The 26,162-nt window shown below is 47.5% G+C and overlaps 1 long non-coding RNA gene across 2 annotated transcripts; it reads left to right on the forward strand.

Annotated features, from left to right (window-relative positions):
• The first annotated feature begins 6,113 nt into the window (after positions 1-6,113).
• LOC311596150 lies at positions 6,114-21,287 on the forward strand. Of its 2 annotated transcripts, none has more exons than XR_014778734.1 (3): positions 6,114-6,188; positions 19,285-19,375; positions 20,969-21,287. It is a non-coding gene; the product is annotated as an uncharacterized lncRNA (long non-coding RNA). The 2 variants fall into 2 exon arrangements; XR_014778735.1 differs by having other exon boundaries at positions 6,125-6,149.
• The last annotated feature ends 4,875 nt before the right edge of the window (positions 21,288-26,162 follow it).

Below are 26,162 nucleotides of genomic sequence, written 5' to 3' on the forward strand. Positions count from 1 at the left end.
TCCCACAGTCCTCCCACACAGTCCTCCCCAAAGCATGGTCAGGGCTGCCACAGCAGTGCCCCACTGTGCTGCTACCACCTTGTCTTAGTTAGGGTTTCTATTGCTGTGACAAAACACCGTGACCAAAAAGCAAGCTGGGGTGGAAAGGGTTTACTCAGCTCACACTTCCACATTGCTGCTCATCACGGAACGAAGTCAGGACAGGAACTCACACAGGGGCAGGAACCTGGAGGCAGGAGCTGGTGCAGAAGCCATGGAAGGGTGCTGCTTACAGGCTTGCTACAGTATGTTCCAACTTTTCCATGTTAGTCTTTAAATGTGTTTATTTGCTGTGTGCGTGTGTGCACATTTGAGTGTGCACATGTGCACTAGAGCACACTTGTGGAGGTCAGAAGACGATCTGATGGAGTGACTTGAGGTCAGTGGGCTTAGCAGCAGGTGCCATTACCTGTTGAATTATTTTACCAATCCAGTTGCATCCTTCCCCATACCTTGTTACGATTTTTTAAAATGCCAGTTGGAGGAGAGCATGGTGGCACACGCCTTCAATCCCAGCACTTGGGAGGGAGAGGCAGGAGGATCGCTGTGAGTTCGAGGTCAGCCTAGTCTACAAAGAGAGTCTAAGACTACCAAGGCTACACAGAGAAACCTTGTCTCAAAACACCAAAAAAAGTTGATTTTAGCTGGGCGTGATGGTGCAAGCCTTTAATCCCAGCACTCAGGAGGCAGAGGCAGGAGGATCGCTGTGAGTTCAAGGCCAGCCTGGTCTAGAAAGAAAATCCAGGACAGTCAAGGCTACACAGAGAAACCTTGTCTTGAAAGACATGCCCCCCCAAAAAAACCAACCAAACAACAACAACAACACAAAGCCAGTTGAATCATAATGACCAGAAAGGAAACAGGAGTCCATACGAAGTAGCATCATTTGGGAATTGAAGCTTTTCACCAAGTTCTTCTTGGTAGCCCATAGACAATTCTGCAAGACAAACCCAGCTCTTTGTTTATTAATATACAACTGATTTTTATTATTTTATGTCCATTGGTGTTTTTCCTGAATGCATGTCTGTGTCAATGTTAGAAGCGCTGGAACCGGAGTTGCAGGCATGTGTCAGCTGCCACGTGGGTGCTAGGAAGTTGAACCTGAGTCCTCTGGCAGAGCGCTTAGCACTGAGCCATCTCTCCAGCTCCGCAAAGCCAGTTCTTAGCACAAAGCAGCACCTGTGAGCCCTGACACCACTTGTTCTTCTCACACTGAGGACCACCCAAGCCCGGGGCTCCCACATGCTAGTGAGGTTCACCACTGAACTGTAACCCCAGCCCTTCTCTCTCTGTCTCTCTGTCTCTGTCTCTCTGTCTCTCTCTCTCTCTGTCTTTCCCCCCCTTCCTCCCTCCCCGCCTCTCTGTCTGTCTGTCTGTCTGTCTCTCTCTGTCTCTCTGTCTCTGTCTCTCTCTCTCCCTCCCTCAACTAATTATCAGAATTATTTATTTATTGAGACACAGTCTCATGTAGGCCAGACTTACCTCAAGCTCCCTCTGTAGCCAAGGATAACTTTGAATTTCTGATCCTCCTGCCTCTATCTTCTGAGCTCTGGGACTGTAGGACTCAATCACCATTCTTATTCTGTTCCGTTTCGTCGAGTAACCAGCCGGGGATCCTCTGGAGGAGCAGCCAGGGTGTTACTTAGTGAGCCCACATTTCTGATTTTCTCAAGTCCACATAATCAGCCCCTAAATGGTCAAGGCTTTTTACCTACCATAGACAGGACCTTCTGACTTCCTGTTCTCTCTAAAGGCATATTTGTCTTTACTTGAAATTCTATTTAAATTTTTCCTATATTCTTGTGAGCTCTGAACTTCCTGGTTTTACCAAGATGCAAAACCATGTCCAAATTGTACCCCAAAAACCTTGCCAGGGAGCCTAAGGGTATGACTATAAGGTCAGAGAGTACATAGCTGCTCTGTCTGTAGAAAAAGAATGGGCAGTGTTGCCCAGTGGGTAGGGTGTTTGTCTGAAGTGAACCTGCACCACGCAGTCCCCATTAAGCGGGACGTGGTAAGGCACCTGTAGTTCCATCAACTCCAGCTCCCTAAGTAGGTGAGACTGACCTCGAACTCCTGATGCTCCCACCTGGACCACCCCAGTGCTGGCATTACAGGTGTGTATCACCATATCTTGTAAGCAAATTTTTTCCCCTAGTTTTTGTTTTTTTAGGCAAAGTCTCACTATGTGGCTCAGGCTGGCTGAGAGCTTACAGCAATCTTCCTGCTTCTGCCTCCGGGGTACTGGGAACACAAGCTTGGAGCACCGAGCCTAGCGCTTACTTCCTCCACAGTACTGGAATTTAGTACCTCCTCTCCTCTCCACAGAGCACAGAGGAAGGAGCAGGGATGGCTGGAGCTCCACCGTTTCCATCAAGAAGATGGGCTGATAAGACTATCTACGTTATAGCTTTTGTGCACACCTTAAAATCATGTGTTCTTCGCAGCCTCTGAAGACACTGCCAGACCATAATAAGTCTCGGTAAATCCCAGCTTACCAAGAATCCCCAGTTCCTCTGCTGCCATCAGGCTTGCCCCCAGCACTCCTGCCTTTGTGGACTGAGCAGAATAGGTGACGTGGGTCCACTGCTGTGCTGCAGGGCTACTGTGGCCTTGGACAGAAGTTATCTTGAGTTACTTTGTTGTTTGTTTGCATGGATGCCTTGTGCCCCTATCTATACGTACATTGCTGGGGGGGAGGTGGGCCCGGATCCAGTTTTGCTGCATCCCCTGCACTGACTGCAGTGTCTTACACACGGTAGACTTCTGACAATACTTACAGCTAGTTACCTAGAGGATTGGAACTCCTGTAATAACATCTTTATTATGAAGATCCTAGTCTTGATGGAGTTTCATGGCCATTGTAGTGTGATCAAGTCAATATATGAAAGGCTAACACATAGGCACTTCTACTCACGCACTTTCCAGCCTTTTGTCTCACATAGATCAAGTTCTGAGACCATCAATATACAGCCAACATTACTCCCACGAGGCAAGCATACTCTATAGATGGGAACCGGGGTTATTTGCCTAAAGCCACAAGGAAGTGGTGGAGCTGAGATTTGAACCCAGGTCAGCTGATTCAGTGGCTCCTCTGATAGGAAAATGCTGGCATGGAAGAACCAGGGACAGCCGGGGCGGTGGTGGCGCACACCTTTAAATCCAGCACTCAGGAGGCAGAGGCAGGGGGATATCTGAGTTCCAGGCTAGCCTGGTCTTCAAATCAAGTCCAGGACAGCTAGGACTATCACATAGAGGAGCCCTGTCTTGGAAAACTAAAACTGAAAAATGAACAAACAAACAAACAAAAAGAACCGTGAATGGTACAGTTGGCTCCCACTGCAAAGTCCTGAATGAGGCTACACACGGTGGTGCTCTTTCTTCTCAACTGTGTTAAGAAAGGTGGCTGGAGGGGCCAGAAGCATCTCCCTCATCAATGACATCTGAGACCCATCATTTATATTGGTGAAAGAAGAGCTCCTGGGCTGGAGAGATGGCTCAGTGGTTAAGAGCACTACCTGCTCTTCCAAAGGACCCGGGTTCAATTCAGCACCCACATGGCAGCTCACAACTGTCTGTAACTCCAAGATCTGACACTCTCATACTAAGGCACATTAAAATTAAATAAAATATTTAAAAAGTAATAAATAAAAGAAGAGCTCCCCTCGTCCCCTGAAGAACTCACTTCAGGACCCGCCCCCTCCTCCACCAGGCTTGACTGCTGGCCAGGCAGCCACAGGAGAACCAACATACAAATGCTTTAGAAGACCCTTGATGCATTTTGGAGTGCCTTATGGAAAAATCACCTCTTGTTCAGACTCTACTCAGAAATTTGTCATTGAATCACGCAAACTGACCACACAAACGTCCACGTACTGTCAAAGCAACACGTGGAACCGGAACGAATGGGGCCACCTCGCTATACTTTGTCTCTGAAAGTAAAGCACAAGGGGAAAATGTCATGGCCTATTCAAAGAAACAAGAGAAAAGAAGCCTTTTAGAAAAAGCCCAGGAGGGCTGGAGAGATGGCTCAGAGGTTAAGAGCACTGTGTGTTCTTCCAAAGGTCCTGAGTTCAATTCCTAGCAACCACATGGTGGCTGACAATCATCTGTAATGAGATCTTGTGCCCTCTTCTGGCATGCAAACACACATGGCGGCAGAATACTGTATAAATAATAAATAAATAAATAACATTAAAAAAAAAAAAAGAAAGAAAGAAAAAGCCTGGGAGAGCTTTTCAAGTAGTAGATCAATGACCTTAAGTTTTGATGGAAATCAGAATTTTAAAATAGCATTAAACTTTGAAAACTGACATGTAAGCCTTGTAGCAAAAAGTATAATTAGAATATGCAGCTGTGATGTAAAGTTGACTTCATTATATTTCTTTTACTGTTTAAAAAAGAAAGAAAGAAAGAAAGAAAGAAAGAAAGAAAGAGAAAGAAAGAGAAGAGGCCGGACCCACAGAGGCCATTTTCTCTGGGGTTTCTTGCAGCTGGCCTGCCTACAGAACACTGCTCAGTCTCTCACCAAAGGCCTGCAAGACCTCCTCTGCTCAAGGTCCCTCCACTTGGAACCTCTCTTTACCAAAAGCACCATGGATGCTCACTCCAGGCCGCCAGGAAAGGCACAGCCTGCTGCCTCCCTCCCTTCACTGTGCAGTCCCTTGGTGACTTTTTTTTTTTTTTTATGATTTCCCCAGCCTGTTGTTAGCCTGCTGTGTTTGGAAATGGTAGATGATTAAACCTCCCAGCCAGGTGTAAACGCAACCTTTGTCATCTGAGGCTGGGAGAATTACCTTGCTGGCTGGCTGGCTACCACCTCCCTGAAGCTCCTGAACTTTCGCAGATCCTCTCCCTGGCCTAAGGGCTGCAAGGCTTGGGCCCCCAAGGATGACTGCAACGCTCTGAGCCCAGCTGAAGTGAGGACCACCAGACCCTGAAGACATCCAAACTTATGAATCAATCTCTCTCTCTCTCTCTCTCTCTCTCTCTCTCTCTCTCTCTCTCTCTCTCTCTCTCTCTCTCTCTGTGTGTGTGTGTGTGTGTGTGTGTGTGTGTGTTGGAATTTTTACCAGGTAAATAATAAAATATATAAATATGTAATCCCTGACTAAGCCTTGAGCGGTTTAAAATTTGCAGTTATTCCCACTGGTCTCTTACTTTGCCTCAGTAGCCACCTGTAGCCCACAGAGTCCACATGTCCACTTGACAAGACTTCTGAGCTCAACCCCAGACACTACAGCCAGCCAGAGAAGCAGGGGCAGTCTAAGGAACCCCTTAGCCGGATAGATGGATAAACCTCTTCCTTCAAGGGGCACCATTTGGTTCCACACCACATCTGAGCACAGGTTTGAAGCTGGAGAGGCCAGGCCAGAACTCCTAGTCTGGAAACTGCTGCCTTAAAAGACAGGACGTCCTGGATCTGCATCCAACGCGCGGCTGGCAGCCCAGGGTCCTGGAGAAGCCGCCAGGAGCCCTCTGTTGACTTTGTAAGGCCCAGTTCTCACCAACAGACACACACTTCAGGAAGGCCAAGGCTGAGCAAATACCACAAGCAAGTACATTTTCTGTGTGCGTGTTCCCAAACTTCAGAGTCTGGCCACTGCTCAAGGTGAGCCGAAGGCTGTGGAACCTGTTCTCGGGCAGCTATTGTCCGTCACAGGCCTCGGAGGCGTGGGGCAGCGATTACTGGAGTTTGGTGCAACTGGAGCAGAGATGTAATAATCAAATTCAACTTCCTCTATAGACAGGAAGCTAATGTTTGTCAAAGACCGAATGACCAGCTCAAGAAATCAATCAAAATACGTTTAGTGGTGTCAGTGCCCCCAGCACCGCCCTCAGTAGCGTTGCCATGCCCAGCCGCAGCAGCATGTTGGGAATTCACTTGCCAACACACAAAACCACTATTTCTGGCCTTTAGAAATTTCCTTCAGGCAAAGAGCATAGGAAGTAGGCAGAAACAAATCAGAGAAAGTTAGAAGCCGGGTGGGTGGTGGGGGTGAGTAATCGATTTAGTCGACAGAGCTCAAGGGGTCTGCCGAGGCTTTCGCATGAAAGCAATGACGTTTTCCGGCAGCGGAACCGTGACACTCCCATCGGCAGCAGGCACGGTCAGCGTTCTAGTAAGGAGACATCCTGGGCTGGAGCAGGTCAGTTCAGGCATGGTAGGCTGCAGCTTAAGTGGAGGGGACACAAGATGGTTTCCGCCCAGACTGGAGACAGCTTTGTTAGCTTCATGGAAGAGGTTTGGTTTGGCTTGTTTGGTTTGGTTTTGGTTTTTGACTTGGGGGTCGGGGGTAGAATAAGAAAGTATGAAGCTCCCCTTGCTGCCCTCAGGAATTTTATTTGGTTTTGTTTGTTTGTTTGTTTGTTTGTTTTTCTAGACAGGGTCTCTCTGTGTAGCCTTGGCTGTCCAGGACTTGCTTTGTAGACCAGGCTGGCCTTGAACTCACAGCGATCTACCTGCCTCTGCCTCCCGCATGCTGGGATTAAAGGCATGCGCCGCCGCTGCTGCCGCCACCACCACCCGGCTCCCTCAGGAATTTTGATATTGATCAAAGCATATTCTGTGCCAAGCATGTGCCAGGATGAGAAGCACCTATTCTATCAAGAAAATGAAACTCCAGTGACTAGCCTAGAGACACATCTACAGCTTGCACAGTTCAAGAGCCTGATGCAAGGGATTGGTGTGAGTTGGAGGCCAGCATGGTCTACAGCAGAGTGAGCTCCTGTCTTAGGAGGAAGGGGGAAACAGAGGGAAGGAGGAAGGGGAAATGGAGGGAAGGAGGAAGGGGGAAATGGAGGGAAGGAGGAAGGGGGAAACAGAGGGAAGGAGGAAGGGGAAATGGAGGGAAGGAGGAAGGGGGAAATGGAGGGAAGGAGGAAGGGGGAAACAGAGGGAAGGAGGAAGAGGGAAACGGAGGGAAGGAGGAAGGGGGAAATGGAGGGAAGGAGGAAGGGGGAAATGGAGGGAAGGAGGAAGGGGGAAACAGAGGGAAGGAGGAAGGGGAAATGGAGGGAAGGAGGAAGAGGGAAATGGAGGGAAGGAGGAAGGGGGAAATAGAGGGAAGGAGGAAGGGGAAATGGAGGGAAGGAGGAAGGGGAAATGGAGGGAAGGAGGAAGGGGGAAATAGAGGGAAGAAGGAAAGGGAAATGGAGGGAAGGAGGAAGGGGGAAATGGAGGGAAGGAGGAAGGGGGAAATGGAGGGAAGGAGGAAGGGGGAAATAGAGGGAAGGAGGAAGGGGAAATGGAGGGAAGGAGGAAGAGGGAAATGGAGGGAAGGAGGAAGGGGGAAATGAAGGGAAGGAGGAAGGGGGAAACAGAGGGAAGGAGGAAGGGGAAATGGAGGGAAGGAGGAAGAGGGAAACAGAGGGAAGGAGGAAGGGGAAATGGAGGGAAGGAGGAAGAGGGAAATGGAGGGAAGGAGGAAGGGGAAATGGAGGGAAGGAGGAAGAGGGAAATGGAGGGAAGGAGGAAGGGGGAAATAGAGGGAAGGAGGAAGGGGAAATGGAGGGAAGGAGGAAGGGGGAAATAGAGGGAAGAAGGAAGGGGAAATGGAGGGAAGGAGGAAGGGGAAATGGAGGGAAGGAGGAAGAGGGAAATGGAGGGAAGGAGAAAGGGGGAAATAGAGGGAAGGAGGAAGGGGGAAATAGAGGGAAGAAGGAAGGGGAAATGGAGGGAAGGAGAAAGGGGAAATGGAGGGAAGGAGGAAGGGGAAATGGAGGGAAGGAGGAAGAGGGAAATGGAGGGAAGGAGGAAGGGGGAAATAGAGGGAAGGAGGAAGGGGAAATGGAGGGAAGGAGGAAGGGGAAATGGAGGGAAGGAGGAAGAGGGAAATGGAGGGAAGGAGGAAGGGGGAAATAGAGGGAAGGAGGAAGGGGAAATGGAGGGAAGGAGGAAGAGGGAAATGGAGGGAAGGAGGAAGGGGAAATGGAGGGAAGGAGGAAGGGGAAATGGAGGGAATGAGGAAGGGGGAATAGAGGGAAGAAGGAAGGGGAAATGGAGGGAAGGAGGAAGGGGAAATGGAGGGAAGAAGGAAGGGGAAATGGAGGGAAGGAGGAAGGGGAAATGAAGGGAAGGAGGAAGGGGAAATGGAGGGAAAGAGGAAGGGGAAATGGAGGGAAGAAGGAAGGGGAAATGGAGGGAAGAAGGAAGGGGAAATGGAGGGAAGAAGGAAGGGGAAATGGAGGGAAGAAGTAAGGGGAAATGGAGGGAAAGAGGAAGGGGGAAATGGAGGGAAGAAGGAAGGGAAATGGAGGGAAAGAGGAAGGGGGAAATGGAGGGAAGGAGGAAGGGGGAAATGGAGGGAAGAAGGAAGGGGAAATGGAGGGAAGGAGGAAGGGGAAATGGAGGGAAAGAGGAAGGGGAAATGGAGGGAAGAAGGAAGGGGAAATGGAGGGAAGGAGGAAGGGGAAATGGAGGGAAGGAGGAAGGGGAAATGGAGGGAAAGAGGAAGGGGAAATGGAGGGAAGGAGGAAGGGGAAATGGAGGGAAAGAGGAAGGGGAAGTGGAGGGAAGGAAGGAGAAAATAAAGCGAAGGAGGAAGGGGGAATAAAGGGAAAGTGGAAAGGGAAATGGAGGAAAAGAGGAAGGGGAAATGGAAGGAAGGAAGGAGGAAAGAGGGGGGCATTAAGAAAATATAACCTGGGACTTGGGGAGGGCCCACCATGAAATAAACAGATGCATTCATAATAATGTGGTCTAAATGACGGATATCAGAATTACTGAATTCTTTGTTCTGTTTAATGAGACAGGGCCTTACTGCGTAGCACAGGCTGGCTTCAAACTCCAGATCCCCCTACCTAATTTTTGGGAGAGTTGAGATGATTCCATGTACAGAAGAGAGTTGAACAAGATCAAAGAGACATTCAAGCACACACCCACACACACACACACACACACACACAGATGGACACATTCAGATACACACACACACAGATGGACACATTCAGATATACACACACACACACACACACACAGATGGACACATTCAGATACACACACACACACACACACAGATGGACACATTCAGATACACACACACACAGATGGACACATTCAGATATACACACACACACACAGATGGACACATTCAGATACACACACACACACACACACACAGATGGACACATTCAGATACACACACACACATACAGATGGACACATTTAGATACACACACACACACACAGATGGACACATTCAGATACACACACACACACAGATGGACACATTCAGATACACACACACAGATGGATACATTCACACACACACACACAGGAAGACTTCCTCAGACAGATACACAGGCAGACATACTCAGTCACACAGATAGACACATTCACACACACACACACACACACACACACACACACACACACACACACAGGCAGAAATACTCAGGCACACACACATAGGCAGACACACTCACATGCACACACACACACACACATACACACATAGAGACAGTCACACACACATAGGAAGACATACTCAGGCACACACAGGTAGACACATTCAGACACACGCACACAGGCACACACACAGAGGCAAACACACTCACATGTACACACAGAGATGCACTCAGGCAGACAGAGGCACAGTGAAGACAAATATGAAATCCACAAAGTCTGGGCAGAGCCAATCTCTAGCTTTAGGCTGAGCAGAGCGAAAAGCTAGGACATGTGACAGTGGCCATGGTACCCTCAGCAACTCAGTATGTCCCCAGAGTCTGGAGCACAGATACAAGGAGGGAAAGGCATGAGTCTGGCCTCCCTGGCATGCTGTTCAGACAAATGTTCCTAAGGATGTTGGAAAGAAGTGATCCAACAAAGAACTGTGAGTGTGTGTGTGTGTGTGTGTGTGTGTGTGTGTGTGTGCTGTGCTGTGTGTGTGTGTGCAAATATATATAACTACGTGTGCATTCACATGGAGGCCGGGTGACAATATTAGGTGTTGTCTTGCTATGAGACCTTATTCATTTTCTAGAGATTTATTATTTTTTATATTATATCTATGGGGGGGTATGTGCACATGAGTGCAGGTACCCCAGGAGGGCAGATGCCATATCCTCCTGAATCTAGAGTTCCTGGCAGTTTTGAGGCCCTGTTTGGGGGGGGTGTTTGTTTGTTTGTTTTTGGTTTATTTGTTTGTTTGTTATTGTTTGTTTGGCTTTGTTGTTACTGCTGGTGCTGTTCGTTGAGACCTGGTTTCATGTAGTTCAGACTTGCCTTCGACTTGCTCTGTAGCCAAGGATGACCTTGAATTCCCAATACCCTGGCCTCAGCTTCAGAAGTTCTGGGTTACCACCAGACACCGCCACTTCTGGCTGGTGGCAGATTTAATTTTCAGTGTGTATGTCTATGTGCCTGGTGCCCAAAAGGACAGAAGAGGGTGTTGGGTCCCTTAGAATTGGAGTTACAGATGGTTGTAATTCCCCACTCAGGTTCTCTGAAAGAGCAGCCAGCGCTCTTAACCACGAGCCATCTCCCCGGCCTTGGGCAGATTTTGTGTCATCACCTGCCTCTTTTCTCTCCCCCATAGCAGTATGGATGATCCCTCAAGCATCACAGTTTCACCAGAAGCAGCAGGAGCCCTGAGTGTGAAGCCCGACTGTGCGCCTAGGACAATGCAGAGTTATCTGACTGTGCACCTAGGACAATGCAGAGTTGCTCTTTTCATTTTGCAAAGCAACTATCAAAGAGTCAGCCTGTCGTATCTCCTATAATACGGCATTCTTTTTTTAAAATTCATTTATTTATTTATTTATTCTCTTTACATCCCTATCATAGCCCCCTCCCTCTTCTCCTCCAGATCCCACCTTCCCTCCTTCTTCCCCATATCCCCCCTCCCCTAGCCCTCAGAAAAGGGGAACCCCCCTACACCTACCCATCCTAGCCCATCAAGTCACATAAGGACTGAGCACATCCTCTACCATGGTGGCTTGGCAAGTCAACCCCGCCAGGAGGAAGTGATGGAAAAACATGCAAGAAAGTCCTTGTCAGAGACAGCTCCCCCTCCCCTTACTAAGGGACCCACATGAAGACCAAGTTGCCCATCAGGTGCATATGTGTAGGGGGTCTAGGTCCAGTCCATGCACGGTCCTTGGTTGGTGTTTCAGTCTCTGCAAGGTCCCCTGGGCGTAGGCTAGTTGGCTCTGTCGGTCTTCTTGTGGAGCTCTCGTTCCCTCCAGGTCTTTCTATCCTTCCTCCCACTCTTCCACAAGGCTCTCTGTGCTCCGCCAAATGTTTCCATCCATTGCTGGGTGGGGCCTCTCAGAGGGCAGCTATGCTAGGCTCCTGTCTGTAAGCATAGTAGAATGTCATTAATAGTGTCAGGGGTTGGCTCTCACGAATGGTGTGGCAAGGCATTAGTGGGACCTTCCCTCAATCTCTGTTCTTTCTTTATCCCTGCACATCTTATAGGCAGGGTAAATGTTGGGTCAAAGCCATTGTGTGTGGGTTGGTGCTCTCCTCCCTCTCCTAGGAGTCCTGTCTGGTTAGAGGGTGGCCTCTTCAGTCACCATGGCCATCACCAGTAGGGATTTCAGCTAGAGTCACCCCATAGCCTCCCAGGAGCCATCCTGCCGTGGATCTCCAGCCTGTCTCAGGGATGACCCGGACCACGATTTCTCTTCTCTCTGCAAGCCCTCTGTCCTCTTTACCCCCGCCCCCCAAATCTGACCCCACACTCCCTTCCCTCAGCACTCCTCTCCCAGCCTCTTCCTTCTCTTCAACACGTCCTCTGTCTGTTCTATTTCCCCCTCTCACTGGGATTCATGCATCCTCCCTTGGGCCCTCCTAGTTACTTAGCTTCTTTGTGTCTGTGAGTTCTAGTCTGGTTATCTTGTACTATATGGCTAATATCCAATTATTTGAGTACATACCATCTGTGTCTTTCTGGGTCTGGGTTACCTCATTCAGGATGATCTTTTCTAGTTTCATACATTTGCCTGCAAATTTCATTATTTCTTTGCTTTTAATAGCTGAGTAACATTCTATTGTGTGTTTTGTTTTGTTTTGTTTTGAGTCAGGGTTTCTCTGTGTAGCGTTACTGTCCTGGACTAGTTTTGTAGACCTGGATAGTCTTGAACTCACAGTGATTCACCTGCCTCTGCCTACCGAGTGCTGGGATTAAAGGCGTGCACTACCACGCACAGCTATTCCCAACTTTCTGAGAAACCTCCAGATTGATTTCCAAAGTGGTTGTACAAGTTTGCTCTCCCACCAGCAATGGAAAAGTGTTCTCTTCACCACATCCTCATCAGCATATGTTATCACTTGAGTTTTGATGTTAGCAATTTTGATGGGTATAAGTTGCGATCTTGGTGTCATTTGGATTTGCATTTCCCTGATGACTAATGATGTCGAGCATTTCTTTAAGAGCTTCTCAGCCATTCCTGATTCCTCTGTTGAGAATTCTCTGTTTAGCTCTGTACCCCATATTTTAATTGGATTATTTGATTTGTTGGTATTAATTTCTTGAGTTTAAAAAAATATATACTTTGCACATGTCTTTAATCTCAGCACTCAGGAGACAGAGGCAGGTGGATTGCTGTGAGTTCGAGGCCAGCCTGGTCTACAAAGTGAGTCCAGGACAGTTAAGGCTACACAGAGAGACCTTGTCTCAAAAAACCAAAAATTAAAAATTAAAAAAAATATATATATATATATATTGGATATTAGCCCGCTATCAGATGTAGGGTTGGTGAAAATCTTTTCCCAGTCTGAAGGCTGTCCCCCTTTTTTTTTTAATGACAGTGTCCTTTACCTTACAGAAGCTTTTCAGTTTCATGAGGCCCCATTTATGAATTGTTGATCTTAGAACCTGAAGCTGTTAGTGTTCTGTTCAGGAAGTTGTCTCCTGTGTCAATGAGTTCAATGAGTCCACTTTCTCTTCTAATAGATTTAGTGTCTCTGGTCTTATGTTAAGGTCCTTGATCCACTTGGACTTGAGTTTTGTAAAAGATGATGAATATGGATCTATTTGCACTTTTCTACATGTAGGTATCCAGTTAGACCAGCACCATTTGTTGAAGATGCTATCTTTTTTCCATTGTATGGTTTTGACACCTTTGTCAAGCATCAAGTGTCTGTAGGTGTATGAGTTTATTTCTGAGTCTTTAACTAGATTCCACCAGTCTGTTTCTATGTCAGCACCATGCAGTTTTTATTACTGCTGCTCTGTAGTACAGCTTGAGATCAGGAACCAAGACACCTCCAGACGTTCTTCATTGTACAGGATTGTTTTGTTTTGTTTTGTTTTGTTTGTTTTTAGCTATTCTGGTTCCCCACCCCCCATATTAAGTTGAGAATTGTTCTTTCAAGATCTGTAGAGAATTGTGTGGGTATTTTGATGGGAATTGCATTGAATTTGTAGATTACTTTTGGTAAGATGGCCATTTTTACCATGTTCATCCTACCCATCCATGAACATGGGAGATCTTTCCATCTTCTGATATCTTCAATTTCTTTTTCAGAGACTTGAAGCTCTTGTCATACAGGCCTTTCACTTGCTTGCTTAGAGTGATGCCAAGATACTTTACATTACGCATGGGTGTTGTTTCCCTAATTTCTTTCTCAGCCCATTTGTCACTTATATACAGGAGAGCTACTGATTTTTTTTTAAAGTTAATTTTGCATCCAGCCTAATGTGGCACTCTTTGGGAAGGGGGTGGAGGTGTTTCAAGCCAGGGTTTTTCTGTGTAACCCTGACTGTCCTGGACTCTCTTTGTAAACCCTGTCCTGGACTCTCTTTGTAAACCAGACTGGCCCCGAACTCACAGCGATCCACCTGCCTCTGCCTCCTGAGTGCTGGGATTAAAGACGTGCTAATGTGGCATTCTTAATCTTCAACTTAAAATCATAAAGGCAAGACTCTCCACTGAGCAGCCCGTACTCATTTCTTGACATGACTTCCTTTCTCCCCAAGTGCCTTTCTTTCTGTTCATCTTTGTGCTCAAAATCTATTTTAAGACTATTAAATTCGGCTGGGCAGTGGTGGTGTACACCTTTAATCCCAGCACTCAGGAGGCAGAGGCAAGTGGATTGCTGTGAGTTCAAGGCTAGCCTGGCCTACAAAGCAAGTCCAGGACAGCCAAGGCTACACAGAGAGACCCTGTCTCGAAAAAAAAAATTGTTCTCTGGCAACCCCCTGCCTCAGCCTTCTTAGTAACTGAAATTACAGGCAAGCACCACTATGCCCAACATTACAGAGATTTGGGGGGACAACAGGACCTTATATAGCCCAGGCTAGCCTCTAACTCACTATGTAGCCCCAAATGACCTTGAACTTTTGACCTTCCTGCCTCTAGTTCCTGGATGCTGGGATTGCAGGTGTCTAGTTTATACAATGCTCGGGATGGAACCTGGGGCTTCGTCATGTCAGCCATGCACTCAGCCAACTGAGCTGCTTCGGCAGCCCTGACACGGTATTTTAATACATGTGAAGAGTCTGATACACACAAGTAGGCATTTAATAACTATTCATCAAGTGTGTAACTGCAACGCTGACACCAGGGCCTGTGTGAGATGTGCCAACAAGCGGCATGCAGAGCCTGACCACAGATGCATCGCTGTCTGGTAAAAGCTTCAGGTGTGTGTGTGCACAGTGTGCACATGACTGCCACTCATGCAAAGAGGGGCTCACTCTTCTTGTTTTGTTGTACTTTATTGGCTGTATCAAGTGTCTTGACTGCTTGTATGTATGTACACCATGTGTGTGTCTGGTGCCTGCAGAGCTCAGAAGAGGGCATCAGATCCACTGGAACTGGCGTTTGGAAGGTTGTGAGCTGCCATGTGTGTGCTGGGAACCCAATTCCTTTGTAAGAGCACAGAAAGCTCTTAGCTGCTGAGCCGTGTCTCCGGCCACACAGGAGCTAAAGTACAAAGGGCAAGAGGCACTAACCAACAGGGATGGGGTGCCAAGCCAAGCGCTCTGATTGTTATCGGGAACACAACATGGAGCCACTGTGGAGCTGGAAACTTGACATTATTGAGACTGTATTCTGGAAAGGTCATGGCGGCAGCTGTACAGATATTAGCTTAGTTCTAGGAGACCGAGAGAAGGTGTGACAGCTGGGAGGACATTGCAAAAGCCTAGGTAACGGCTTCAGGGTGGAACAGAAACCACACACAGGTTCATGTGGTGTCTGCAAAGTGATCCATAGACCTCAGGAACTGCTCTGAGGCTGGAGGGGCAAGAGAGGAGTGAGTTTGGGTGTCCTCTGGTTTTGTGTTTGAGTAGCTTAGATCACTAACTTGCTGTGTGCCCTTGAGCGTCCCCCAGCTCTCATCTTCGTGCAAATTACAGGGAAGATCTGTGTTGTGCGTCTACGGACAGGGAAGGGGTGTCTGTGCTTGTCTACAGCCCAGGTTTCCACTGAGCGAGGACAGGAAAAGTGTGTGTGTCCCAGGCCCACCAAAGTCCCCTCCCTCTCTGTCACCTGCCTCTCCCAGTAGGAGCCTCTGAAACGAGACTGTGAAGACAGTGCACCCCAAGGATGCCAGAGTAGTTTACACTCCATCCTGATGGCAGTCCTGAGTCTCATGCTGGCTTCTGGAGGCCTCAACTTGGTCTGGCCTCAGGCACCATCTTTAATGATCCAAACCCTGGACCCTGGAATGCTTTCTGTAGGACCACCCCCTTTCCCGTCAGTTGGCACCACTCAGCCATGAGGTATGTTCTCCCTGCCACACACACTAGGTCACTCAACCCCACAACTCTGGAAGAAATAGTCCACATTCTTTGCTGACCTACTAACAAGTAGGCAGTGTGAGTGTCGTTATGTTTAACAAGCAATGCTACAACAGTCAAAAAGCCATGTGCCAAAAAACTAAAACAAGGCTTGACCAATGTACCACACAAAAATTTAACTTGAGCCAGGCCTGGTGGTGCTCCCCTTTAATTTCAGCACCGGGGTAGCAAGAGGCAGGCAGACCTCTAGGAGTTCAAGGTCAGCCTGGTCTACATAATGAATCCAAGGACTACTTAATGAGACCCTACCTCAAAAACAAAAAGCAAAAAAAAAAAAATTTTTTTTAATTTGAAATTATCACAAAACTGAACCTAAAGATTACAACTACAAAACTTGTAAAGGAAAGTATAGAAAAGAAAAATCTCTGTGTGTTAGAAAAAAACAAAACCAAAAAAACCATAGGTAAGACATGAAGAAAAAAAAAAAGAAAGAAAAGAAAAATTTTAAAAATCACTTTAAAAAAATAAAGTTTGTAGATTGAAACTCATTACAATTTAAAACATGTGTTCTTTCAAAGATGTAAAGACAATAACGAGGGAAATTCTGACTGGGACAAGATATCTGCCAAAAAAAAGATCAGATAAACAAATAGTATGCAAAAAAAAAAAAAAAAGAGGATCCAAAATATATAAAGAACTTTCCAATGGTATAATTTGAGAACAAACAACCTAATTAAGAAACAAGCGGGGGTTGGGGGAGTGGGGCTGGAGAGATGGCTCAGTGGTTAAGAGCACTGCCTGCTCTTTCAGAGGACCTGAGTTCAATTCCCAGCAACCCCATGGTGGCTCACAACCATCTATAATGAGATCTGATACCTTCTGCTGCAGATAAAGCACTCATACACAATAAATAAAATAAATAAGCCTAAAGAGAACAGAAAAGAAACAAGCAGGGCTGGAGAGACGGCTGAGGGGTTAAGAGCAATAGCTGTTCTTGCAGACCAGATGACCCAAATTTGATTCCCAGCAGCCTTGTTGGGTGGCTCACAAACACCTGTAACTCCAGCTTAGGGGCTCCAACACATGTGGCCTCTTTGATGCACTCACTTTCACAAACCCACACAAAGACCAGATATATACACATAATAAAAATAATAAAAGAGGGACTGGACAGATGGCTCAGTGGTTACGACTACTAGACGACTACTAGCCGGCTCCTCTGGCCACCCCAGCTTTCCCTCTCTTGTTCCCTCTCTCACTGTCTCTCCCTCATTCTCTGTCTTGTTCTTTCTCTGTCTATCTTCCTGTCTGTCTCCATCTCTCCCTCGTGTCCCGACTCCTGTAAACTTTTTGCTCTCCTCCTCTCCCCCAACAAACCTCTTGCATTATAAAAAGAGAGAGTGTGGGAGCACTGGCTGCTCTTCCAGAGCTCCTGGTTTGATTCCTAGCACCCATGTGATGGCTCACAGCATTTGGAACTCCATTTACAGGGCATCCAACGTCCTCACACAGACATTCAGCCTGTTTATCATTTATATACAAGAAGGTTATTGGTTTTTTAAAAAATTAATCTTGTATCCAGCCAGTTTGCTGAAGGTGTTTATCAGCTGTAAGAGTTCTCTGGTAGAATTTTTGGGGTCACTTATGTACACTATCATATCATCTGCAAATAGTGATACTTTTACTTCTTCTTTTCCAATTTGTGTCCCCTTGATCTCTGCTAGTTGTCATATTGCTCTGGCCAGAACTTCAAGTACTATATTAAATAGATACGGTGAGAGTGGGCAGCCTTGTCTTGTCCCTGATTTCAGCAGAATTGCTTTAAGTTTCTCTCCATTTAATTTGATTCTGTCTATAGGTTTGGTGTATATTGCTTTTATTGTGTTTAGGTATGTGCCTTGTATCTCTGATCTTTCCAAGAGACTCCTACTAGCAGGGGTCAGGGAGACAGGACTCCTAGTGGAGGAAAGGAAGCACCAACCCACCCACAAAACCTAGACCCAAAATTTACCTTGCCTACAAGATATGCAAGGATAAAGATAGACCACATATGGAGAGAATGCCCAACGAATGACTGCTCCAGCCTGAGACCCACCCCTTGGTAGAGAGCCAAGCCCTGACACTATTAATGATATTCTGCTATGCTCGCAGACAGGAGCCTAGCATAGCTTCCTCTGAGAGGTTCCACCCAGCAGCAGATAGAAACAGATGCTGACACTCACAGCCAAACAGTAGGCAAAGCATACGAAGTTTTATAGAAAAGTGGGGGCAAGGACAGAAGGATCTGGAGGTGACAAGGAGCTCTACAAGAAGACCAACAAAACCAACAACCAAGGCCCAGAGGGGCTTGCGGAGACTGAAGCACGAACCAAGGACCATTCGTAGACTAAACCTAGGCCCTCTACATAGATGTAGCTGACAGACAGGTCAGACTTCATGTGGGTCCCCTATTAAGGGAGTGAGGGTTGTCTCTGACATGGACATGGTTGCCTGCTTTGGATCACTCCTCCCTGGCTGGGCCACCTTGCCAGGCCACAGGGGAAGAGGATGTGCTCAGTTCTGATGTGACTTGATGAGCTGGGGGAGGAGGGTTGGAAGGGGGAATTACTCTTTTCTGAGGAATGGGAGGAGGGAGAGGAAGGGAGGGTGGGACCGAGAGGAAAGAAGGGAGTGGGCTACGATTGGGATGTAAAGTGAACAAACACATTAATCTAAAAAAAAAAGGCCAGACACCGTAAGGAGTGCCTATAATTCGAGTCATCCTTCAGTGAGGTGGCCATGCAGACAGGAGCATCTGACCCTCTACAGGCTCATGGCTCTCTAGCCTAGAATACACAGCACAGCAGTAAACAAGAGACTATGCCTCAAGCAGGGCGAGAGGGAAGGACTAACACCCAAGGTTGTCCTCTGGCTTCCATGCACGCGCACACACACACGTATATCGTCCAGTCTGTCACACTTTGTCACAGTAGCCCTAACACATTGATTCAGCTACTAAAGCAATATGTCCACCATGTAGAACCTGTTAAATATATTTCAATGTAGTCATACAATAAAATGCTATAAACAGTTTAAAATGTGTTCCATTTTTATTTATTGACCTATGATGAAATGTTATTGAAAAACAGGCTATTAAATAATATTCCTAGAGCTGGGTGTGGTTGCGCACACCTTTAATCTCAGCACTCTGAAGCAGAGGTAGGTGGATCTCTGTGAGTCTGAGGCCAGCCTGATGTACAAAGTGAGTCCAATAGTCAGGGCTACACAGAGGAACCCTGTCTCAAAAGTCCAAAATAAAAATAAAATAATAATAATATGCACAGGAAGGCCCAACCTTGTTCAACCTTTGAATTTTTGAGACAGGACTTCACTGTGTAGCCCAGTCTGGTCCTGAAAGAACTCACCACATACCCCAGGCTGGCCACTTGCCTCCACTACCCAGTGTTGGGATTCCAAATTTGCCACACCACACCTGGCAATAATCAATCCTACAGGGAGGACTATGTAGAATTATTTTCAATTTTGCTAAATTGAAATTTCTGCTTTTTCTTTCAAGAACAATGATTTCTTGAACATTACAATGCTGCTGCTGCTGCTGATGATGATGATGATGACGAAGACGACGACGATGATGACGATGATGCTAGGTAGGTACTGTTGGAGCCAGACACCCTGGAGTAGGTCAGAGCCCATGTACCTCAAGAGGTAGCTCTGGACAGGAGCTGGAGGAAGACTGGAGCCATGGTCGAAGTGTCTATGTCTAGCTGCAGGGCCTTTGGTGGTGGGCAATTCATCCCAATCCAATAAAACCAAAGCAATTCATTTAAGAGATCTCATTTATGGCGAAGCTTGCAAGGCAGACTCCAAATTGAGCTCCCGAATTCTCCCTGCTGCCCAGAGGCCTTCAGTCCCACACGCAGCACTTCAGGAGAGAACACAGGCTGTAAACACAGCGTGCCAGGCTCCAGGGCCAGGAGCAGCCTGCAAGCCATTCAGATTCACCCTGGGATTAATGACTTCAAAAAGCAGTTGCCAGGAATGCTTCAAAGCTGGTTCCAACCAGAAGCCCAGGCACATTAAATAGAAATAAATACTTAGTTGATTGGTTTCTTCCTTGCTTTTCAAAGGGCAATCTACTTCCTGGATTACCATCATAGAAGTTTTATCCTCTGGAAGCTGGGATTTTTTGAGTGCCCTGCTTCAGGCATGGGGCGGGGCAAATCTCTAAAGATCACCTTGTCATTGTTCCGTCGTCCTGTGCTGCCGTTTTCTCTTATGGAGCCTCTGTGGGGAAAACAGAAGCCAGAGTCCATGACGTGCACACACTGGCCAGAGGCCGTTGCTGTCCCTTCTCACCTGCCAAGGTCCTCTGAGGTTTACTAATTCCCGGGAAGTCTAGTTCACTTTTGTTCTCATTTGTTTTGTTTTTTCGAGACAGGCTTTTTCTGTGTAGCCTTGGCTATCCTAGACTGGCTGGCCTTGAACTCACAAAGATCTGCCTGTCTCTACCTCCTGAGTACTGGGATTAAAAGCATGGGTTACCACTGCCTGGCTTCTAGTTCACTTTTACCGTGTTGATTTTTAACAACAAAGCCTGGAATCAGCCAGGTAATACTTGGTGACTCTCTAGAAGGCGTCAGAGTCTGCGTCAGGGTTAAGGAGCAAAAGATAATATTACGACTAAGACGTTAGTCCCATTGTCATAAGAAGGTCATCAGCCCATTGTCCAAACATGCAAACAGTGTTGTGAGATACAGAACATAGTTGTCACAAAGGTGTGCGTTTGCTTTTTTATTTTTTTCTCTTAGGTTTTCTTTTGGGGCAGGGGGGATGTGTAGGTGTCATGTCACGCGTGTGGAAGTCAGAACAGTACACTGCAATCTGTTCTCTCCACTATGTGGGCTCCAGGGATCAAACTCAGGTCATCGGGTTTAGCTGCCAACTCCTTCTTTTGATTTCTCAAGACAAGGCCATGCTATGGAGCCCAGGCTGGTCTCGAACTCATGGCGAACTTCCTGGCTCAGCCTCTTGAGTGCTGGGATGACAGGCTTTTCATAAGCTGAGGAGGCCAGTGGCTGGGCAACGACGCAGCTCGGACACCAGCAGCAAGTTTGCATGTTTGTGCTTAGAGACTTACTGGAAGTGGGCCCCACGTCACCCCACGTCACCCATGAGGACAGAGACTACAGGACTGGAGGGCAGACAGGAGACACAGTCTAATATTTTTGTCTGCTTCGCAGAAATACTGGCAATAAAGTGAAGAATTCTGGAGGCGAGAACCGGAAGACGAGAGTGTTCACTTGTGTATTTGAGCTGGTTTCTCCCACTTTTCTGACCACGCTTTCTCACCACAGTACCCAGTCCTGCACTTTGGACGAAGTTCCTGTGCTCCTATCGAAAGACAAGGAAGGTTTTGAAGGTGTTCCCGACTCTCCTGGCCCCTCCTCTGCTCTTGGGACCAGTCTTATCATCTTCCGAGGATTTTGTATTTTTCATACAATTCTGGTCATGTGGAAAACACACTCTCAGAATCACAAGGAGTTTGTCCAAAATTCACAATTTGAAGTTGTTTTCTTTCCCTTTTTTTACCCACTTCTTCCTTGGTGATTTGTGTTATTGGTTTGGTTGGTTGGTTGGTTGGTTTTGTTTTCATTTTGGTTTTCGGGTTGTTTTTTTTTTCCGTAAGGGCTCAGTCTGTACCCTTTGCTAGCTCACAGCTCACTCATCATAAAGCCCAGGCCCTGCAGTGCAGCCCCCTGCCTCAGCCCAGGCCCTGCACAGCAGCCCCCAGCCTCAGCCCAGGCCCTGCACAGCAGCCCCCTGCCTCAGCCCAGGCCCTGCACAGCAGCCCCCTGCCTCAGCCCAGGCCCTGCACAGCAGCCCCCTGCCTCAGCCCAGGCCCTGCACAGCAGCCCCCTGCCTCAGCCCAGGCCCCGCACAGCAGCCCCATTCCTCAGCTCTTCCTTTGTTTGAGTGGTACTGGGGATGGAACCCAGGGCCTTTCATGTGCTAGGTGTTGGCTCCACCACTACACTGCTCTCTGAGCCAGATCGCTTTTCTTATCCCTCTACAGTCCTGAGCAGGCTTTAGGAAGCAGCACCCAGCCGACCCTAAGCACTCTAGGTCATCCCTTCCTAATACAAAATGGCATGTGCTAATGATAGATACGTTTTACAATCTAATTGGTCAGGACAGGAGACAAGTCACAGTCCCAGAAGTACTCACTGGGGGGTTCCAACTACAAAGAATTCTTGACCTTCTGTGTTGAGAAAACTGGCCTTCCCATCTCATCACGTCAATTTTTTCACTCTCCCACTAGCAATTAAATACCCTTTCCTTGGACATTTTCCACAAGTTATTTCATCTACCCAGAATGCCTCGTCTCTTCTGACACCTTGTCTTTCAAAGTCTGACTGGGAGTGTTCTCTGTCAGCACACACTCCAGTCCCAGTCCCTGCCCCCGTCGTCACGCCTGGCCTTACACTCCTGAAAGGTACACTCGCAAAAATTCACTGACAGCAACGATTCAAACATATCATTCATTCATTCACGTGGAAACAAGGGATTTCATTTAAATTCCGTGTCAGTCTTACAAGGGGCAGATTGTACCACAGAGAGATGCTAGGTGTGGTGTCCCTGCTTGTGACCCTGGCTAAGTCAGAAAGAAGCAGTGCCACAAACTTGAAGGTGACCTGAGCCACATGGTGAGACCCTGTCTCAAAAAGGGAGCAGGGGAACAGGAGAGACTGCTCAGCCCCATGCTTAGGAGTGTTTGCTGCTCCTCCAAAGGACCCAAGTTTCATTTCCAGCTGCTCCAGAAGATATGACATCCTTTCTTAGCCTACGAAAGCATCTATATGTACATGTGTGCTCAAGCACATGCAAATCTCTGAGTTCGAGGCCAGCCCAGACTACAGAGAGAGTTCCAGGACAGCCAGAGCTGTTACACAGAGAAATCTTGTCTCGGGGGGGAAAAAATGTCTAGGCCAATGATGTATGTCAGTGTGATGAACTTCCTGAGGACCTAAGTTTGATACCAGCACCACAGAAAGGAAAAAAGAAAAAGAAAAAAAAAAAAAAAAGAAATTGTCTTAATCCAGCCAGGCTCAGGTGTAAAAGCAAGCAGTCAGTGTGTGTTGGGTGCTGAGGAAGGCTTTGGCTATGTGCTAGGGTCTGGGGAAGGCTTTGGCCGTGTGCTAGGGTCTGGGGAAGGCTTTGGCCGTGTGCTGGGGTCTGGGGAAGGCTTTGGCCGTGCGCTGGGGTCTGGCGAAGGCTTTGGCCGTGTGCTGGAGGCTAAGAAAGGCTTTTCCTGTGTGCTGGGGCCTGGGGAAGGCTTTTCTTGTGTGCTGGGGTCTGGGGAAGGCTTTTCCTGTGTGCTGGGGGCTGGGGAAAGCTTTGCTTGGGCTCCTTGGTTTGCTTACAAGAACCCTGTCAGAGCTGCATGATCTTTACTCCCGTTTTACAGACAAACAAACCCAAGCCCAAGGTCACACAGCCAACACCAGTAGGGATGTGCTTTCAACCCAGACTGGCTGCTTTAAAACGCGTGCCTGTTACCACTGCTGCCTGGGCAGGTATAGCTTCAAAGTTCATCCTACTCTTTTGAACCTCAATAATAATTTACACTCAATTTATTGCTTTGAGAGATTATAAGGTCCTTTTATCTCACACTGGCTTTGTCTCCACAACAAAATCACACGTCTATTCATTGATTTGTTCCTTTAGCAAGCAAAATTAAAAGTTGACATTTGACCAGTGTTTCTGGGGCTGGGAGGGTAAGTGTGATGGCAGCTCATGCAATGAAGGGTTACACACCCCTGCTTTATACACTGGGGTCTCCCACAAAAGTTAATAGGGGTTCAGAGCACAACAGGTCCTTAAATAATCTTTTGAGTAAAAAGCTGCTGGTTGCAAGAAAATTCATGAAAGAAATAGAAATGTCAATGTGTTGGCCATTTCAGGGCCAAGACAGATTTAACCCTGTTTTTCTTGAATAAATGTTTCCTCTTATAACGCAAAATTTTCATTTTGTCTCCCTAGCGTGACAGGAGGAGAATACCCATATTTGCCACCATCTTTAGCCGGCTTTCTGTCACTAAGACCAAACATACCCGAGGTCATAAGGGTTATTTTGGCTCCAGTCTCACAGGTTTAGTTCATGGCCACTTGGCTCTGTAGTTTTGAGGCCTGTGGGGAGACCATCATGAGGGGAGAGTGTGCTAAAGCAAAGCTGCCTGTCTTCTGGGGGAAGAGAAGTAAGGAGAAACACAAGAGGGCACTGGAATCCCGACATTTCCTTCCAGGTCATGACCTCCAGTGACCTAACTTCCTTAAAGCAGGTCCCACCTTCTAAAGGTTCCAGCTCCTCTCAATAGCACCCCAGGTTGGAGATGACCAAGCTTTTGACACAAGACCTTTAAGGAACAATTACAAACTAGCCCATAACAATAGTGGCCCAACCTGGAGTTTCCATATATGAACAAGCCAGGCACAATGCAGTGTCCTCTTCTGTGGTTCCCCTCAACATGGGCCACGAGTGTGCTCAACACATTCACTCATGTAACCAGTATCCACAGGGCACTGCCTCAGTGCCAGACACAGCCGCAGACACTATCTGCAGCAGATAAAGGCCTGGCTGTCTAGTCAGAGGCGGCCAGCAGTCACATAAATGCTATAACATGTAAGGTGATATTTGAGTTGATATTTGAACAGAAATGCAAAAAGACACTGGGAGAAAGGTATGTGGAAAGTCCTGGGAAGAACATGTTGGCCCCCCAAATCAGCAGTGGCAAAGGCCTTGAGCCAGGACAGTACTGAGGGGCGTCCAGGAAGAACGGGTATGTGCCGGGCTCAGCGTGGGCCAGGGGAACAGTAGTAGAGCTATAGTTGTCCTTGCTAGGCCATAGCTACTCTTACTGTGCCCGTCTCCCCATCCCGGGGGACCTGGAGGATCACCTCTTCAGTCCCCACGCTGACAGAAATCACCATTTTGCTGTTGTTTGTTTTTGTTTTTGTTTTCGAGACAGGGTTTCTCTGTGTAGCCTCAGCTGTCCTGGACTCACTTTGTAGACCAGGCTGGCCTCGAACTCATAGATATCCGCCTGCCTCTGCCTCCCGAGTGCTGGGATTAAAGGCATGTGCCAGCACGCTCGGCTCATTTTGCTGTTGTTTGGGGGAGGATTTGTTTGTCTGGTTGGCGTCTTTGAGATGTGCTCTCCTTGTGTAGCTCATGTTGGCTTGGAACTCTGTAAGCAGCCCAGGCAGGCCTGGGACACACAGTCCTTCAGCCTCAGGCACCCAGCATAATCCTGCGACTACAGAAGCAGCATCAGCACACAGCGTTATTTTTCTTCTTCCTACTTCCTGTGGATCCTTACTGTGACATGTGCAGGTCTGTCAGTGGTCATTTTGCTTTGAAATTCCCTCAAGAGAGAAAAGTTCCCCTCCATCCCTGGCCACTTAGTAGAAGACTTTGACAACCCCCCCCCCCACGCAGTGCAGGTTGCATCCAGCACCAGGAGTGGATTGCAACACCTCAGCAGAAGAGAACTGGTGTTACCGTGGAGACCACATCTCTGCATCCTCTGCCCTCTATCCCAGCTTTGCCCACCACACCTCACAGAGCCTGTGAATCCTATTCCACATGGCAATGTTGCTCCTGGATCCTTCTTTTATGCCTGCAGTCTTCCGAGCTTCCACTTCTAGGTCTATAGGCTAGACCCACTCCCAGCCTGTGAGACATCACAATCAAAGAATGTCCTCAAACTCTCCCTAAAGGGTCTCCTCCTCATCGCCCTCGCTTTGAAAAAGAACCTCAACCCAGTCACCCTTGCAGGCCCGTCCCCCCTCCATCTTGAAACTGTAGCTCTGGATGAGGCATAGCCCTGTTCTCCTTTCCCTGGTCTAGTCTGAATTATCTCCTTACTATCCTGCATCTCTCTAATGAATCCTCACTTGTTTATACAAGTCAAATCTCTCTCCTACTCCTTTGTGACTCCATGTTGTCCCCAGAATAAAGGTTAGACTTCCTAGTTGGCTGAATATATATATATATATATATATAGTTGGCTGAATATATATATATATATATATATATATATATATATATATATATATGAGATCCAATAATGCTGATTACCCAGAATCAAGACCTAGCATCTCCTCAGAGTAGAAACATAAAATAAAATGTAAAAAAAGAAACTACTAGGGGAAAGATTTATGAATGTCCTGCACTAAGGTTGAAAACTAAAAGCTTAAGCAAACTAGAATAAGGCTAACTTGGCTTAATGGCAATTCTCCCAGAAAATGGGAGGGAGCCATCCAGCCACCCCAGGGCCTCTGACAACCATAGGGGCCACCCAGACACCCTGGGGGGGGTCTCTGAGAACCTTAGGGAGCAGCCCAGCCACCCTGGGGGTCTCTGACAATCTTAGG

The sequence above is a fragment of the Acomys minous genome (genome assembly GCF_964271855.1).
Source record: "Acomys minous genome assembly, chromosome: 4".
Classification (NCBI taxonomy): Eukaryota; Metazoa; Chordata; class Mammalia; order Rodentia; family Muridae; genus Acomys; species Acomys minous.